General features: G+C 43.6%; 1 non-coding gene across 1 annotated transcript; it reads left to right on the top strand.

Annotated features, from left to right (window-relative positions):
- Positions 1-11,017: 11,017 nt before the first annotated feature.
- Positions 11,018-11,089, top strand: TRNAQ-UUG (transfer RNA glutamine (anticodon UUG)). The gene has a single exon. It is a non-coding gene; the product is annotated as a tRNA-Gln (tRNA).
- Positions 11,090-18,576: the final 7,487 nt, after the last annotated feature.

The raw sequence follows: 18,576 nt of genomic DNA on the forward strand, positions 1-18,576 counted from the left end.
ATGTCATAAACATAGTTATAAAGTTTTTATAACTTTAGCATGCATGATCATTTAGTGCAATAGTATGTATTTTATGTACAACACCATAGCTATATAGGGGGACAATGTTGGATTGCTCCATTCAGTACTGTCCTTAGACCCAGGCAAGACGAGCCCCTACCTGGATCCTGTGCTTTAGAGAACCCTGCATATCACAGACACATGTATTTACTTCAAAAACAAACAAACAGGGCTTCCCTGGTGGTGCAGTGGTTGAGAGTCCGCCTGCCGATGCAAGGGACGTGGGTTGGTGCCCCGGTCCGGGAAGATCCCACATGCCGCAGAGTGGCTGGGCCCATGAGCCATGGCCGCTGAGCCTGCACGTCCGGAGCCTGTGCTCCGCAACGGGAGAGGCCACAACAGTGAGAGGCCCGCGTACCGCAAAAAAAAAAAAAAAAAACAAGAAACAAACAGGGCTGGGATAGGGAGGGTGGGAGGGAGGGAGATGCAAGAGGGAAGAGATATGGGGACACATGTATATGTATAACTGATTCACTTTGTTATAAAGCAGAAACTAACACACCATTGTAAAGCAATTATACTCTAATAAAGATGTTAAAAACAAACAAACAAACAGGAACTTCCTTGTTGGCACAGTGGTTAAGACTCCACGCTCCCAATGCAGGGGGCCCAGGTTCGGTTCCTGGTCAGGGAACTAGATCCCACATGCATGCTGCAACTAAGAGTTCACATGACACAACTAAGGAGCCAGTGAGCCGCAACTAAGGAGCCTGCCTGCCTCAACTAAGACCCAGCACAACCAAATAAATAAAACAAACAAACTCACAGAAGAGATCAGATTTGTGGTTACCAGAGGCAGGGGGTGGGGGAAGGCAAAGTTGGATGAAGGTGGTCAGAAGGTACAAACTTCCAGTTATAAGATAAATAAGTACTAGGGACATAATGTACAACATGATAAATATAACGAACACTGCCGTGTGTAATATATGAAAGTGGTTAAGAGAGTAAATCCTAAGAGTTCTCATCGCAGAAAAAAATATTATTTTTCTATTTCTTTAATTTTGTACCTATGTGAGATGATAGATTTTCACTAAACTTATGGTGATAATCATTTCATGATGTATGCTAAGTCAAATCATTATGCTCTACTTAAACTATACAGTGCTGTCGGTCATTTATATCTCAATAAAACTGGAGGAAAAGAACAAACACATGTATTTACTGATGAACATTTGGGCATCTCTGTCACTCAGGATCTAGTGCTTAGTGCCGGGACAGCATAACCTGTTTCCCTAAATATCCCCTCTTGGGACTAAACACTGTTCAGGCTCTAGAGAAATGTTTCTCTGTTCCTTTTTTTAAGAAAATAAATTTATTTATTTTAATTTATCTTTGGATGCATTGGGTGTTCGTTGCTGCACGCGGGCTTTCTCTAGTTGCGGCGAGCGGGGGCTACTCCTCATTTCAGTGCATGGGCTTCTAATTGCAGTGGCTTCTCTTGTTGCGGAGCACGGGCTCTAGGCTGTGGGCTTCAGTAGTTGTGGCATGTGGGCTTCAGTAGCTGTGGCACATGGGCTTCAGTAGTTGTGGTGCACGGGCTAGTTGCTCCGCAGCATGTGGGATCTTCCCGGGCCAGGGCTCGAACCCATGTACCCCGAGTTGGCAGGTGGATTCTGAACCACTGCGCCACCAGGGAAGCCCTCTCCATTCTTTTTGCCCTATGTTCTCAAAACAAAAGGCGACTGCGTGTAAACGCCCTGCAAGTCTGTGGACAGTGCTTTGGAATGCTGGTAATATTTGAGCAGCAAAGTGCTTAGGTAAAAGAAAAAGACACATTTTTAAATTTGTCAAATTCTTCCTCTCAGATAACATAAATAGCAATAGAGTCTTGCCCACTACCTAGTGTCTATTTTCTTGCCTTTCAATTCATGGTTCCAAAAGTACTAGAAAATTAGTGTGCTGTTCACAACAATTGCACGTGTGGCTTAAGAACATTTAAAAATAGTAAGCAAAGATCTTTGAACAAGATACTATGAGACATTTTCTTTTGTTTTGGTTTTTTTTTTAATAGATCTTTATTGGAGTAAGATCTTACCTTAATTTTTAACGTAAAAGAGTCCTCAATGCCTCATGCCAAAAATAAACATTCTAAATTGGATAGTTTTAAAAAATAAAATAGAAGCAATTTTTATTACTCTAATTTTTATACATGTATTTCTAGATGTATCATGCTTGAAGTGTGATACCAATTCTTTTTTATTTATTTATTTATTTTTGGCTGCATTGGGTCTTAGTTGCTGTGCGTGGGCTTTCTCTAGTTGCGGTGGGGGTGGGGGGCGGGGGCTGCTCTTCATTGCGGTACGCGCGCTTCTCATTGCGGTGGTTTCTCTTGTGGAGCACAGGCTCTAGGTGCGCAGGGTGAGAGCGCAGTCTCAGTAGTTGTGGCGCACAGGCTTAGTTGCTCCGCAGCATGTGGGATCTTCCCGGACTAGGGCACGAACCCATGTCCCTTGCATTGGCAGGTGGATTTTTAACCACTGTGCCACCAGGGAAGTCCCAATACCAATTCTTTACGCTGGGAATTAAGTGGTTATTGAATGCAAAAACTAATTATTTTATAAAAACACTTAATGGCTTAAGTTTTTTAAAATTAAAGTAACTACAAAAGGGACTTCCCTGGTGGTCCAGGGGTTAAGACTCCACGCTCCCAGTGAAGGGGGCCCAGGTTCAATCCCTGGCTGGGGCACTAAGATACTACATGCCACAGGGCACGGCCAAAAACAAAATTTTTTTTAAAAAAGGGGGGGATAATAAAATAACTACAAAAATCACAGCTTTACAATATTTTGGATTTTTCCTTTTTAAAGATATATTTGTCAAGGTAAGAGGATAGAACATTTATTTTAACAATTTGCTAGCTTCAGTTTTTATAGCTTTTAAATATTTAAATATATAAACATAGCTAAAATGTAAATTAAATATTCAGACAAATATTTAATTTGTCCCATGCCTGGTTCCAAAAAAAGAAGTCTGCCTTCCTGGTGAATTTCTTGCATTCTTGAGACAGGGAGATAAAGGTGTGTGTTTTCATGGCAATTGTAGCATCCTAAAACATCCCCCAGCAGGGACTGTTGTGATGTGCTGTGGTTACCATCGGTAGGTTCCAGGAAAATCCTCTTCCCTGTCCCAAGAACTGGAACCTTCTACTCCAGCAGGGAGGAGTTCTTAAAGTGGAGGGTGTTCTCCTAAACTGTGAGCCAGTTCTCCAAGAATTCTTCTCCAGGAATAGATCAACTACCCAGAGAGTGTGTGCCTCCATTCCCTAGTCAAAATATATTGGATTAAGAGAAGCTGTACCAATAGCCAAGCAGATTGTCTTTCTTGGAATTTGAATTGGGCCTGAGAATACCCAGTGGGGCTTTATGGGTGGCTGGATGGCAGGCGTCACACTCCGGAGCAGCGGGGCAGCCCCTTACTGTGCAGACCGGGGAGCTGAGACAGCCAGTGTGCAGTGAGAAAAGAATTCGACATAAGCACAAAAAGGAGCTGAAATGAGAGACTCCTGGCGGCCTTCTGGTTCTTTCCTGAGGTCTGGCTATACTCCTTCCCTGGGGTTTTGTGAAACACTATACCCTTATAATTCTCCTTTTTTGCTTAATCGAATTTGAGTTGGCTCCTGTGACTTATAAGCAAAGTGTCCTAAATAATACAACCATTCTGTGTGTTTTCAAAACAGAAAGGCATAAATAAAAGGTTTTCTCTTTGGGTGGTTTGGAAGTAAAAATCAGATCACAGAAAATAACCGCCGTACAGGCCTCCCTCCAGCCTTCAATTTCAGACACAACTGAGCAGCCTGGACTAAACCAATGACAAAGGTATCCTTCCAGGACAGCGAAGGGCCTCTCTGATACTTGCGGGTCAACTCCTAATTCCTGGACAACTTGGTGCAAATAATCGTGTGGGCCTCCAGGGGGAGCTCAAGTCCACTCTCTCTGTTTCCCCTCTACTAATTCCCACCCTCCTGCTCAGGAAAGGAAAATTCCTAAGACTTTCAGAAAGGAGGGATCCTATTGGCTACTGGGCTAGTGGCCTTTTTTTGCGTGCATGGGCGTGTCCACTTCCTGTGGCTGAAGTGGAAATGGGACTGGGGTCCGCCTCATTCTGGATACTGTCTCTCCCTGACACAGGAAGGTACCTCCCCAGCTGTTTTTTGATTGTTGATAGACCAACAACATATACAAGCCGCTACCAAGTGTATCTATGAGAATGCATTTGTCTGCAAGTACCAGAAACTTGACCCAAACTGTCTTAAACTATCATATATAGGTTGCAGCCCAGAGGTGGGGCAGAGCACAGGTGTCCTATGACCGACAGGAATATGTATGAGGGATTCCAAGCCCACAGGTCTCTGCACCTGGCCTCTGCCTTAATGCTCTTCAAAACAGTCATCTAAGGTACAGAAAGACCATCTACAATTTGCTCTTTGCCCCCAGGTTTTTCCTCTTAATGGGCAGAAAATGTTTAAAGCATTGCAGTGTAGTAGCCTGGTCTTTTACTCAAATTGGTCTCCTGCGAAGTCTTCTGTCTCTGCCGGTGCTTTCTCTTGGGTTGGAGATTTTAGCTTTTCTAGGCCTACAAGGCTCCAAGTTATAGGACATCCAGTAAACTTGGATTGCAAGATACTCTCAGCAAAACCATACTACACCTGCTTTAAAACAGGCTGCCTTGGGCTTCCCTGGTGGCGCAGTGGTTGAGAGTCCGCCCGCCGATGTAGGGGATACGGGTTCGTGCCCCGCTCCGGGAAGATCCCACATGCTGCGGAGCAGCTGGGCCTGTGAGCCATGGCCGCTGAGCTTGCACGTCCGGAACCTGTGCTCTGCAACGGGAGAAGCCACAACAGAGAGAGGGCCACGTACCTCAAAAATAAAAAACAGGCTGCCTCAGCCTAAAGCTTATCTCTCATAGGACCAACATGAAGACTAACACATGCCAATATCCTGATTCTTTCCTCCCATTTCCCATTCTTGATATTCTACAGTCTTGGTAGGCCCATAGTTTGTGTTTCAGACACCAGTAACAACATCAGGATCACCAGCTTCCCAGGAAGTCTCTGCTCTCTACCCCATTTCTTCTGCTCAAACCTACATCTAATGACCTTCATAGTATTCATGTCTGTATACAGCTCTTTTTCTTAATCCTTTGCCTGGGTCCTCCAGCTACCTTTCTGCCCTTCAGCCTCCCTGCTCCAGTTTCAGACAACTCTCCCATGTAAAACCTACATCCCATAAGAACCTGCTGTATAAATAAATAAAACTTAAAAAAAAAAAAAAAAAACAGAAAAAAATAATAAATAAATAAAACCTACATCCCTCTTGAAATGTTACCAAGTGATTATCAAAGTTTTCATTGTATAATTGAGTAATCTGTATTAACTGCACAAGCCCCTCTTCTATTCTGTGTGCTTGGAAATATCCCAGATCTCTGCATGCAAGCACATAGAGGCATTAATCATAAAAGGAAAAAAAAAAAGATAAATTTGACTTGATTGAAATTAAAACCTGCTAACCAAAAGACACTATTAAGAAAGTGAAGAAACTTCCCTGGTGGTACAGTGGTTAAGACTCTGCACTCCCAAGGTAGGGGTCCCGGGTTTGATCCCTGGTCGGGGAACTAGATCCCGCATGTATGCCACAACGAAGGAGCCCGCCTACCACAACTAAGACCCAGTACAACCAAGTAAATAAATATACTTTTTTAAATTAGCAAAATTAAAAAAAAAGAAAGAAAGTGAAAAGACAAGCCACATACTGGAAGAAAATATCTGCAGTACAAATATTTGATAAAGGATCCATATATATAATTACCATATATATATCCATAATGGATCTATAGATATATAAGTATGTATAAATATATAATTCTTATAAATCAATAAGATAAAGACAGGTTTTTTTTTCTAAATGGGCAAAATACTTGAAGCACTTAGAAAAGAAGATATTCAAATGGCTAGTGAGCATGTAAAAAAATACGTTCAACATCATTAACCATTAGGGAAGTGCAACTTAAAAGCAAAAGGAAAGATTATTATACACCTCCTAGAATGGCTAAATTTAAGCGACTAATAATACCACTTGTTAGCTAAGATGTGAAGCAACTGGAACTCCCTCATACACTGCTGGTGGGAGTGTAAAATGGTACAAGCACTTTGGAAAGCTGTTTGGCTGTTCCTAATAAACTTAAATGTACACTTACCCGACGACCCAGCAATTCCATTCCTAGTTATATACCCAAGACCGAAAAAGGTTTGTAAAGGAATGGTCATAGTAGCTTTACTCATATTAGGCCCAAATTGGAAACAACCCAAATGTCCATCAACTGAAGAATGGACCAACGAATTGTGGTATATTCATACAGTGGAGTACTTCTCAGCAATGAAAAACATACTGCTGATATATAAAGTGACATGAATGAATCTTAAAAACATGTTTAGCAACAGAAGCCACACACGATAGATACTGCAAAACAGTACATGTATACTATAATAATAGGCAAAACTAATTTCTGGTGATAGAAACCAGAGTAGTGGTTTCAGTAAAAACTGGAAAAAGGCACCAGGGAACTTTCTGGAGTGATGGAAATGCCCTATATCTTGATCTAGGTGATGATCACACAAGTGTATACATTTGTAAAAAATAATTGATTCCGTTAAGATTTGTGCATTTTCCTTAATGTAAATAATACCTCAGAATAAAATGCCTTTAAAAAAGTGAGGTATATTTCATATGTACTGTTATGGAACAATGCTCAAGATATGGTGCTAAATAAATAAAACCAGATGCAGAACAATGTTTTGATTTCTTTTTCTAGAAAAGGATTATGCATATGCATGTATATCTGTGTAAGAATGAAATATCTCTAGAAGGACCATATCAGAAGTTGCCTCGGAGAACAAAAAAAAATTATAGTCAGGAAGTCTTATTTATCTGTGTTTTCCTTTTATACCTTTTGAATTTTGTATTATGCTCATGTATTATCTATTTAAATATTTTTTAACATTTTAATTATGTTAAGTGCAAAAGCAGAACATAAAATTATATATACAGTGAGACTGTAAAAATGCATTTTAAAAAAGGAAATGAAATAGCAAATGTAAAAGTGCTTGTTGGAATTGTAGTTATTTAAAAATCTTCCTTCTACTTTACTGTATTTTCTACATTTTCCATAAATATTTTACCTTTGTAATCTGAAAAGATAATAATTATTATTTTTTAATTAATTTATTTATTTTTGGCTGCCTTCCATCTTCATTGCAGTGGCTTCTCTTGTTGCGGAGCACGGGCTCCAGTAGTTGTGGCACGTGAGCTCAGTAGTTGTATCTCGTGGGCTCAGTAGTTGTGGCTTGCGGGCTCAGTAGTTGTGGCTCATGGGCTCTAAAGCACAGGCTCTGTAGTTGTGGCACACTGGCTTGATTGCTCCGCGGCACATGTGATCTTCCTGGACCAGGGATCAAGCCTGTTTCCCCTGCATTGGCAAGCAGATTCTTAACCACTGTGCCACCAGGGAAGTCCCAAGATAGTTATTTTAAAAAGAGAAAGTAAAAACACGCAAGAAAAGGATAAAAGGTGGATGCTGCTTTTTTCTGTTGTTCAAAAAAAGTAAGTGGCCTGGGAGGGATACATTAGGAGTTTGGGATTAACAGATATACACTACTATGGATAAAATAGATAAACAACAAGGACCTACTGTATAGCACAGGGAACTATATTCAATATCTTGTAATAACCTATAAGGGAAAAGAATCTGAAAAAGAATATATATATGTATATATTATATATAACTGATCACTTTGCTGTACACCTGAAACTAACACAACATTGTAAATCAACTATACTTCAATTAAAAAAACAAAACAACTAAGCGGTCAGATTTCCCCATCAGAGCCTGGGGAATGCCAGGCCCAGAGCGGGGGCCTGGACCGGAGGGCTTGGGTAGGGGCCAGCTGTCACCCTGCACAAAGTGGTGGCTTGTCTGGCAAAACCAGGGCTCCCAAGGCAAAGTGGGGACCTGTGGCAGATCTCACTTATCCTGAATGGCGAGGACACAGAGCAAGGCCCATTCTATCCCAGCTGTGAGCAGCCTAGCATGGATACAGGAAACTGTCTGAACACAGCCTTGAGAGTGAATATGAATACTTTCCATGTTGACTCCTCAAAGCATTATTGTCCCTACTCCATTGTCTCTATATTTACAGGCTCATAAGAAACTTGGGAAAATATCTTTAAAGCCCCTAATCCTGGATTTCAGCCCTCTTTTCTTAACCCTTGGCCTCATTGTACTTTCTGGGGTACACTCTGCCCCAGTTCAGCCCTCAGCTGGGATGCCACAGCTGAAGCCACAATAAACCCACCTCCAGCAGAGCCCTGGACTCCCCCAGCTTCAGGAGCCGCCTTGTGTGGAAGCTTGAGAGTCTGTTCTCAAAGACGTCATGGGATGCCATCTTTGGGATGTCACGTGCAGTGGATTTATATTAAAAGAACCTAGTCACACTGGGGCAGGGAGATTACATATTGTCTCTGTTTTCTCTGTTATCATTAAATATATATATATAGAATATGATGCTATAAAGGGTCTCTGAACACAAAATTAGAATGTTGTTTCTTCCTCCTAAGTTCTCCTGTGCCCTCTAAGGGGGTTCAGGGGACATGTCTGTTAAGGCACTAGCCACACATAAAGGTGAGCAAGTCCCAAGGAATTCACAGCCCAACCAAGGGGAAGAGAGAGGGAAGATGGGAGAGACTGAGCCGCAGAACACAATTTCTTATAATTCCAGTGAGTCATGACAAAAGCAGTAAGGGAGATGATCCTTTTACGTTCCTTGAGGAATGAGCAAGTGGAGGATTTCATTTGGGCTGGTAAGATTTTTTTCAAGCTGAGAAAGAAAGTGGAGGGAACTGCAAAGAACTAGGGAGTGGAGTAGGGAGAGTGGGAATAGGACGGCAGTCATTCCTTCTCCTCACACCAGATAGAGAAACTGTCATACACTTTCAAAGGATATAATCATCACCCTTTAGTAGCTTTCTACAGTAGTTTTTGAAAACTTAATTTCAATACCCTCTAGCCAGTACAGAACCCTTGTAAGAAGGAAATAAATGGGAAAGCTGAGGTCCAGAGCTGCTAAAGTCATTTGATGTTAAGTCAATTTGATATTAAGTCACTCCAGCCTTAAGAGAGGGACACCCTTATCTCATAGGAGCTGAAGGGGAATTTGGTTCATTCTTCAAAATGGAAAATCATTAATGTTTCTTCGGACAATATACAAGAATTATAAACGATTTTTTCAAGCAATACAAAAAAACAGGACTTCATAAGTTTACTCCCAGGAGATAAATGTCATCAACAGATCTTTTCGGATTTGGGCTAAGCAGGTTCTTGACTATATGCAACAGAAAGGGACTCTGGGTACCTTACATAGAAAAGGAACTTATTAGGAGGACGTTATAGAGTTCACAGCACCAGAGGGAAAGCAAACTCAGAAAGATGGGCAAGAATGAAGGGGAACTAGGCAACCAGGAACTCAGCCAAGGTCAGGATCCTGGACAGTCTAGTTAGGATGCCACTTCTGCTGCCAGTGGACATGGCACGGCTGCCATCACTGCCCCTGAGGCTCTGGATTGGCACAGCCACCACCGGCAGCCAACTAAGTTCTAAAACGTTCCTGCTTCTGGATTCTAAATCCAATTGGCCAAGTTAAGGACACACATTTTCACTCTGGCTGCCAGAAGCCTGGAGAGTGAGCGTGTCTACCTTGGGGCACAGCTCTGCTGTCACCCAGTCCCATGCAATGTTGAGTCTCTCAAGAAACGGAGTCAATCAGATGGCCGAGGGCAAATAAATGGCAAATATTCATTACATGTGTACTCATTCAGCTTTTCTGTTTGTGTATAAGTTGGATTTTATTATACACACTATTCGGCAAGTAGATTTTTGTTTTTGTTTCTTTAGGACAGTATATCTTTTCATGCCAATGCAATAAATTCCCCCCTAAATTCCTGCACAGTATTTATTGTATAGATATTGTCAGTATTTACTTAATCAAGTTTCACTCAATGGACATTTATTTTTATTCTTTACTATTAAAAACCACACAGCTGAGAACATCCTTGACTAACTGGCACTCGTCCTAGTAGCCCGTTAGGATAAATTTCCAAAAGTGCAATTGTTGAGCAAATGGCATATAAAATTTTATCTGTCGCCAGACTGACCTGAAGAAACATTATCCTTTTACACCTTCACTAAAACTTATGAGAAAGTCCAAAAGGGATTGTCTATTTCACTGATCTGATTCTAATCTACACGTTAAAAGGAACCATGCCCCCAAGTAGCGTTTAAAGTAGGAGAGGGAGATGGAAGCGGAACTTTCTGTGCAGATTTCTCGGTGGCTCTAGCTACGTGTAACGCCAAGGAATCAGGTGGGGCGCACTTCCTAGCGGCGATTCGCGCTTGGGGCACCTGGGCCTTGAACGGCTGTCCCTCGACGTGCCAGTCAGCTTCCCTCCCCGCTCGGCCAAAAATAACCTCCCCGGGGTAGTCGCTGTGTAAGTAAATAATTAAACAATACGAAGCCCAGGATGCGAGCGCCGAGCCTCCTGCTAGGGGTCTATGGGTCGGAGTCGGCCTTCTCCGGTCCAACATCGCGGGCCTAGCCCCGCTAAGGCCGACCCCGCCAGCCTGCCGCCCCCCCCACCCCACCCCCCGGGCTTCCTCAAACCCGGTGAGGACCCCTGGAGGAGAGCAGGGAGAGAGGCAGCAAGAAATGACACCCTGGGACCGGGATGGTATAGGACGCCGGGGACGCTGAAGCCCTCGTTGCTCCGCTCCTGCCCGCCAGTTCGGCTTGGGGACCAGAGCCCAGGACCCAGAGCCGGTAAACCCGGCATCCACTGCCGTTTTCGAAAGGCAGCCCGGCGCGCCCGCTATGTGACTTGAGGAGGCTCCCGGCCGCCAAAAGTAGCGAGCGGGTCCCATGGTGTAATGGTTAGCACTCTGGACTTTGAATCCAGCGATCCGAGTTCAAATCTCGGTGGGACCTCTCCAAAACCTTTTGGTTCTACAATTCCTATTTTGGAGGCCCCTGGCGGCAGTGGCCATCTCAGGCTGTGCCGGCGCCCCCCCGTGACCTACCTGACCGCGATTTAGGGTCCCTCCCTCTTTCTCAAGATGCTTTCGTTTCAGAGCCTGCTTGAAGGTCGCGGTGCGCATGCGCGAGACTCGGGGCGGAAAAGTAAGTGTCTGTGGGAGCTGGAGCGTGACTTTAGCTTGCCGGGGACGGCCGAAGGTGCCCGAGGGATCCCGAGGATTCCGCTTCGGGCGGGGAACAGTGGCAGCCTTCTGGTCTAGGAAACGCCACCGCCACCGCCACCCCCACCCCCGCCCCGCAAGCTGCCGGGAATGCTTCTCCCCATTGGCTAACATGCAGAAGGGCCAAACACTTCTGCTCTGGAAACAGCGAACGAAATAGCCATAGGGAGCCGAGGGGAGCGGGAGGGAATAGCCGACTGCGGAGGAGGGCGTGTGTTTGGGGGTCCGTCCGCCCGGAAGTCGGCCAGATACTGAAGTGTGTCTGTCTGGGTTGTCCGGTACTCGGGCAGTAGACTGCGAGGTTGTCTTTCAGTTGGAAAAAAAAAAATCCCTTAGTCAAGGAATCCACTCTTCAATCCGTTTCAGCCGGTCAGGGTATCTCTGGCGACGGTTTCTCGCCGTATCGATGGGCTATTTCTCCCGAGCAGACGATAGGAATCTCTATGGGGTTCACCCGCAGGGCTGAGCGAATCTCTTTTGGCGAATTTGTCCAGCGTCGCTGATTTGGGTGCTGACCAAGCGCACGTGATTTGCAGGAAAGGTTTTACCTCTGAGGTAGCGGGGAAGAGACGTACACGGAGTATTGTCTTCTTTGGATTGGTATCTGGGTTTTGAGAGCTGTCTGTCTCTCGGGGACAAGTGACGAGGGAGCCCGCTCACGCATTTGTGATCCCCCTACAGGGTGACTGGCACTGTGGTTATACGGCCCCGCGCCTTGGGAGGATGCCGTGGAAACAGAACCCTCGCTCTGCTCTCCCCAACTCTCTCCTGAGCACCCTTCCTCCCCACTCCACCCCACACACTCCTTAAACATTTGAATGAATTTGTGTGTATGAGCGATCCCAGCTTCAAAAATACCTAAACATGAGACGTGGGAGGACTTGCACTAACAGATATTAAAGCTTATTATCAACTATTAACTGTAGGAATTAAGACAGTGAGGTACTGGTGAAAAGAAAGACAAACATACCAATGGAACAGAATGGAGAGCCCAGATAGAGCCGCACACATACTTGGACCAGTGATTTATGACAAATATAGCACAACAGAACAGTGGGGAAAAGGACCTTTTTTCAATAAATTATTCTGGGACAATTGAGTGTCCATATGGAAAAATATGAAATCAAATTCCTCCCAGTTTTCACTAACACAGCAATACATTGCATGTGAATTATAGACCTTTATGTGAAAAAAAGAAAAAAAAGAGCAATAAAACTTTGGAAGACAACATAGAATATCTTCATGACCTCAGGGTAGGGAAAGTCTTCTTAAGCAAGACACGAAAGGTTCTGAAAGTTTGATATATGTCACCATATTAATATGATATTCTATGTTTTTCTTATCAGAAGACCCCAAAAAGGAAGTGAAAAGTAAGCCATAGAATAGGAAAAGATATTTGTAATGCATAACTGACAACTTGTATCCAGAGTATATTAAAAGCTCCTAAAATTCAGTAAGAAAAAAGACAAACAACCTAATGGAAAATAACAAAAGACTTGGACTGACACTTCATAAAAAAAAAGGAAATCCAGAATAACCGGTACACATGAAAAGATGCAACACATCAGTCACCAGGAACATGCAAATTAAAAGCTCAATGAGATACCATTGAGATACCACTCACCAGAATGACAATGCTGAATGTTATTGAGAATATGGAATAATGTGAATTCTCAAAGGAGCGTAAATTGGTGGAAAGCAGTTTGAGATCTACTAAAGTTGAAGATATCATACCCTATGATCTAGCAATTTTACTCTTGTACATATACCCACAGAAATGTGTGCTTTTGTGCACTTAGAGACATGTGTAAGAGTTTTGAGCAACATAATAGCCACAAATTGGAACTCAAATGTCTACCTACAGTAGAATGGATAAATAATTTGCAGTAAGGCCACACAATGGAATATTACACAGCAACAAAACAAATGGACAACTACATGCAACGAAATGGGTGAATTTTTTTTAAGTATTGAACAGAAGAAGGTAGATACAAAAGGATAAATGATAAATTATTCCATTTGTATAAAGTTTCTTGGGACTTCCCTGGTGGCGCAGTGGTTAAGAATCTGCCTGCCAATGCAGGGGTCACAGTTTTGAGCACTGGTCCAGGAAGATCCCACATCCCACGTGCCGCAGAGAGCCACAACTACTGAGCCTGCGCTCTAGAGCCCATGAGCCACAACTGCTGAAGCCCGCGCACCTACAGCCCGTTCTCTGCAACAAGAGAAGCCACCACAATGAGAAGCCCGTGCACTGCAGCAGAGTAGCCCCCCCTCTGCCCCCGCTGCAACTAGAGAAAGCCTGCACTTAGCAATGAAGACCCAAAGCAGCCAAAAATAAAATTAAATTAATTAATTAAAAAAAATAAAGTTTCTAAACAGGTAAAACTAACTACTGTATATTGTCTAGAGCTGCAAACTTAGATGGTAAAATTATCCAGCAAAGCAAAGGAGTAATTCACATATAAGTGAGGATATGTAATACTTTGGGGAAGAGAGAGGGCCATGATTGGAAAGGGGCCAGCAACAGTCTTCCAGGGGTACTGGTACTATTGTATTTCTTGTCCTTGGGTGGAGGTTACATTGATTGTTCACTTTACAAAATTTTGTTAAAGTGCGCATTATGTTGTATGCACTATTCTGAATGTCAATTTAAAAAGTCAAAAAGTGATAAACAACAAGGTCCTACTGTATAGCCCAGGGAACTATATTTAATATCCTGTGATAAACCATAATGGAAAAGAATACGAAAAAGAATGTATATGTGTGTGTGTGTGTGTGTGTGTGTGTGTGTGTGTGTGTGTGTAACTGAATCGCTTTGCTATACAGCAGAAATTAACACAACATTGTAAATCAACTATACTTCAATAAGTTAAAAAACAAAACAGGGGGCTTCCCTGGTGTCTCAGTGGTTGAGAGTCCGCCTGCCGATGCAGGGGACACGGGTTCGTGCCCCGGTCCGGGAAGATCCCACTTGCCGCGGAGCGGCTGGGCCCGTGAGCCATGGCCGCTGAGCCTGCGCGTCCGGAGCCTGTGCTCCGCGACGGGAGAGGCCACAGCAGTGAGAGGCCCGCGTACAGCAAAAAAACAAAACAAAAGAAAACAAACAAACAAAAGTCCAAAAGTACCTGCCTAGAGACATGTTTCTGCCATGGTCACAGATAAGAAATCCGAGATCAAAAGTTGTCCACAGAGAGGGAGTCAGGATAAAGATCCTCCATTCTGAGCCAGCCGAACCACATTCAGAGGATCAGGTTCAATTCTAGGGATCACACAAAGACACTGATAAATTTCATCCTGCCACTAACTGGGTGGGTGCATTTGGGTAAGCAATTGAAATGTTCTGAAATTGTAACTATGTGAGGTGATGGATGTGTTAACTAAACTTACTGTGGTAATCATTTGGCAATGTATACGTGTATAGCAAATCATTATGTTGTACACCTAAAACTTATACAATGTTATATGTCAATTACATCTCACTAAAGCCGGAAAAAAAATTCTGCGCCTCATCCGTAAATTGACAATAACGGTGCCTTTTGCATGGCAGTGCTCTAAGACTTAATAAAATAGTAAGCAAAAAGTCCTTTTCTCTGTGTCCCATCCATGATAGGCTCAATAATGTTAACTGCTAGAAAGATAACCAGAATAATAAACACTGTGGAAAGTCAGATTCTTGACAAAAAAACAAATGCTTATATGGGAAGGAAAATAAAACGTATAGAGCACTTGTTAGTTGTCAGTTTATTTGCCTAGTTGTTCCTAGTCTTGGTTGCAACAGAGGCAGAGAATGACGACTCGTGGGTGGAAGTTAGAGGGGCAAATGGGAAGAACTTTCTAACAGTCTGAGCTGTCCATCAGTGGAACAGGCTTGAGAAATTTTGAGCTTCTGGTGCCTGGAAGTCTGGAGTCAGGGAGCTCAAAGGTCTTTGTCACATGGGGTGTAGGAAGATTTCTGCACTGAGATAGAGGTTGTGCTCCACAAAAGTTGCCCTGCCTTCTGCCCTGAGCTTTGATTTTTTTTTTTGAATTTCTGAATTTTATTTTATATATTTTTTATACAGCAGGACCTTATTAGTCATCAATTTTATATACATCAGTGTATACATGTCAATCCCAATCTCCCAATTCATCACACCACCATCCCCACCCCCCTGCCACTTTCCCCCCTTGGTGTCCATACGTTTGTTCTCTACATCTGTGTCTCAATTTCTGCCCTGCAAACCGGTTCATCTGTACCATTTTTCTAGGTTCCACATATATGCGTTAATAGACGATATTTGTTTTTCTCTTCCTGACTTACTTCACTCTGTATGACAGTCTCTAGATCCATCCACGTCTCTACAAATGACCCAATTTCGTTCATTTTTATGGCTGAGTAATATTCCATTGTATATAGGTACCACATCTTCTTTATCCATTCGTCTGTTGATGTGCATTTAGGTTGCTTCCATGACCTGGCTATTGTAAATAGTGCTGCAATGAACATTGGGGTGCATGTGTCTTTTTGAATTATGGTTTTCTCTGAGCTTTGATTCTGCTGGGAATCCTTATGCCCACTGAGGACTTACTCCCCAGGGCCTTTCTCATCATGTCTCCAGTGGCTTTCACCATGTTTTGCTTGTTTGTTTGTATAAAGATCCTCAGTAAGATATCGTTTTACATCACAAACCAGTTCACACATACACAAAACTGAAATAAAAGTTTGGGAAACAATAGTCACCTTTATTCTATGTAAATTGCACTCTGATATTTTCTATGTTTTTATTTTTTTAAAGCTGGTCTCGGGACTTTCCTGGTGGTCCAGTGGGTAAGACTCCACGCTCCCAATGCACGGGGCCCAGGTTTGATCCCTGTTCGGGAACTAGATCCTGCATGCATGCCGCAACTAAGAGTTTGCGCACCGCAACTAAAGATGCTGCCTGCCACAACTAAAGATCCCATGAGCCGCGACGAAGATCCCGTGTGCTGCAACTAAGGCCTGGCACAGCCAAAATAAATATAAATAAATAATAAAGAAAGAAATAAATACTAAAAAAAAATAAATCTGGTCACAACTACTAAAGTGATTTCACAACTACTCACTAATGGTTCTGAACCCACCACCATCCCCTCTTCCTTCCCCTCCTAGCTCAGCTTCTCTGAGACTTCTGTCTCTGACACCCCCCTCCACCTTTCCTCCCTTTTCCATCCCCAGTAGCTGAGGGGAGAACCTCTCTCTCCTCCTTGCCAGCAGTCTGAGGAGCCCCTACCATGGGTTTATTTCATGGAAGGGCCCCCAGGGACAGCATTGTCGGGAAGGTAGCGCCTGCAGGATGTTGTCCTTGCCTAGAATGACCAGCAGAGGGCAGAACACCAGGACCTCCAGGGAAGCCGGGTCTGTGCCTAGCCTGGCCCCTCCATTATGCTAGATTCCCAGGGCTGTCCACTCATTATCTTTGGTTTATTCATTTGTACATGACATAGTGTATATTCAATACACAATGCCTGGCGCATAGTAAGCCTATAAAGAGGAATCACTCAGTCATTCCACACCCATTTGTTGAGCACCTACTATGTTCTAGGTGCTGGAAATACAAAAATCAAAGATTTGTCCCCCGCCCTCAAGGAGCTTGAAACTTGACTAATAAATGGAAGACTAAAGGAGAGTTTAAAATGAAAGGTTATAGGCTCAGGAGTACATGTAGACACCAAAGGTAAGTGAAGTCCAGCCAGGTAAGGTTAAAAAAAAAGAAATCCAGACCAAAGCTCAGAACAGCATGAAGCGCTGTTGTAAAAAGAAGGAAAATGCGCTTGTGTAAAAATGTAAAAAGGGTAAAAAGCGCTCGTGTAAAAAGAGGGAGAATGTTTATATGTGTTGACTTGTATCTGCATAAAGCATCTCTGAGAGCTCATGTGAGAAACAGTTAACGTCGGTTTCTCCAGGGAGGAATATAGGAGAAGAGGAGGGAGGCACTGTTCATGGTACGCCGTTTTACACTTCTTTCTTAAATTCTGAACTACCTGATTTTGAATGACCTATTCATTCAGTCATAAAGGAGAGAATCTGGGAAAGCTTTCCTAGAAGGGATGCTTCAGCCTAGTTGTGACTGTACATGAATTAGCTGGATACAGAAGGTGTCTCAAGCCCAGCACGAGCTGGTGGAGGAATTAAGAAAAGCTCCACTGATGGAGTCCTGGGGGCAGGTGGGGTGAGCAGTGGGGAGAGCTGAGGCCTCAGGGGTAAGCAGGGGTAAGCAGGACCCTTACCCATGGTGTGGGAAGGGCCTCGGTGCTCAACCCACAAGTCTTGACTTGGTCTTACAGGAGGTAAGCAAGGGAGCCACAGAGAAACACTGCAGCCAAGCGTTGGGGGTGGGAGTAGAGGGGCCAGATGAGGGGAGCTCAGTGGGAGGCTGTTGGAACAAAGGGATAGACAGATGAATGTGTGAGCAGGGTAGAAGATAGAGTCTTGAGGAATTTGCATCTGATCAGACGGCATGGGGCCGTGGGCAGAGTCCTCGTCTCTTCTTGGCCTTTTACTCCTTTCCTGGCCCCACTGGTTTGTTTCCTCAGCTCCGATGCTGCAGGTGATGTCACCCCCTTCACCCATTTCCGTGGTCTGGTAGAGAAAAGTCAGAGCGGCCAGGGGGACATGGAGACACTACTGCAGATAAGGTAAGGAGTCCCTGGAGAAAGAGAACCAGGCATGACTTTCTTGACATAAGAGAGGCCATTTTTGGCCTAAGCCATTTGGTGATGTAAGCCTGGCCACAATGCTTGCCCTTGAACAGGTCTCAGTAATTAAAGATTTTAAGGGAACAAAAGAATGCAAAAGCAAACAACTGTTATCAGGCGAGAGAAGTTATTGTACTATATCAAAGATAATATATCAGTTGCAAAGACTCCCAGTTTTGCCTCACTGGTAAAGATTAGCCTGAAGCACTCAACCACCAGATCAGCTGGACCCTAAGGGATGATGATGTGGACCTTTTCTGACCCTCATGACTTCAGTCAACTCAAGCTTGGACTCCTGTGGACCCTTCATGAATATGCACGTATCCTTAGCTTAAAACTTTCCCAATGTTATTGTTTTGGGAAAGATCCCTGGTGTTCTCCTTACTTGTTGTAAGTAATAAATCCTTCTCCCGCTCTTTGGCTTGGTTGTGTCTTTTAGCTTGAAACCCACCAGGAGGCAGACTGGGTTTTTCAGGTAACAAAGGTGAGCAGAAGAAACCA

This window comes from Globicephala melas, chromosome 20, assembly GCF_963455315.2.
Source record: "Globicephala melas chromosome 20, mGloMel1.2, whole genome shotgun sequence".
NCBI classification, from domain to species: Eukaryota; Metazoa; Chordata; class Mammalia; order Artiodactyla; family Delphinidae; genus Globicephala; species Globicephala melas.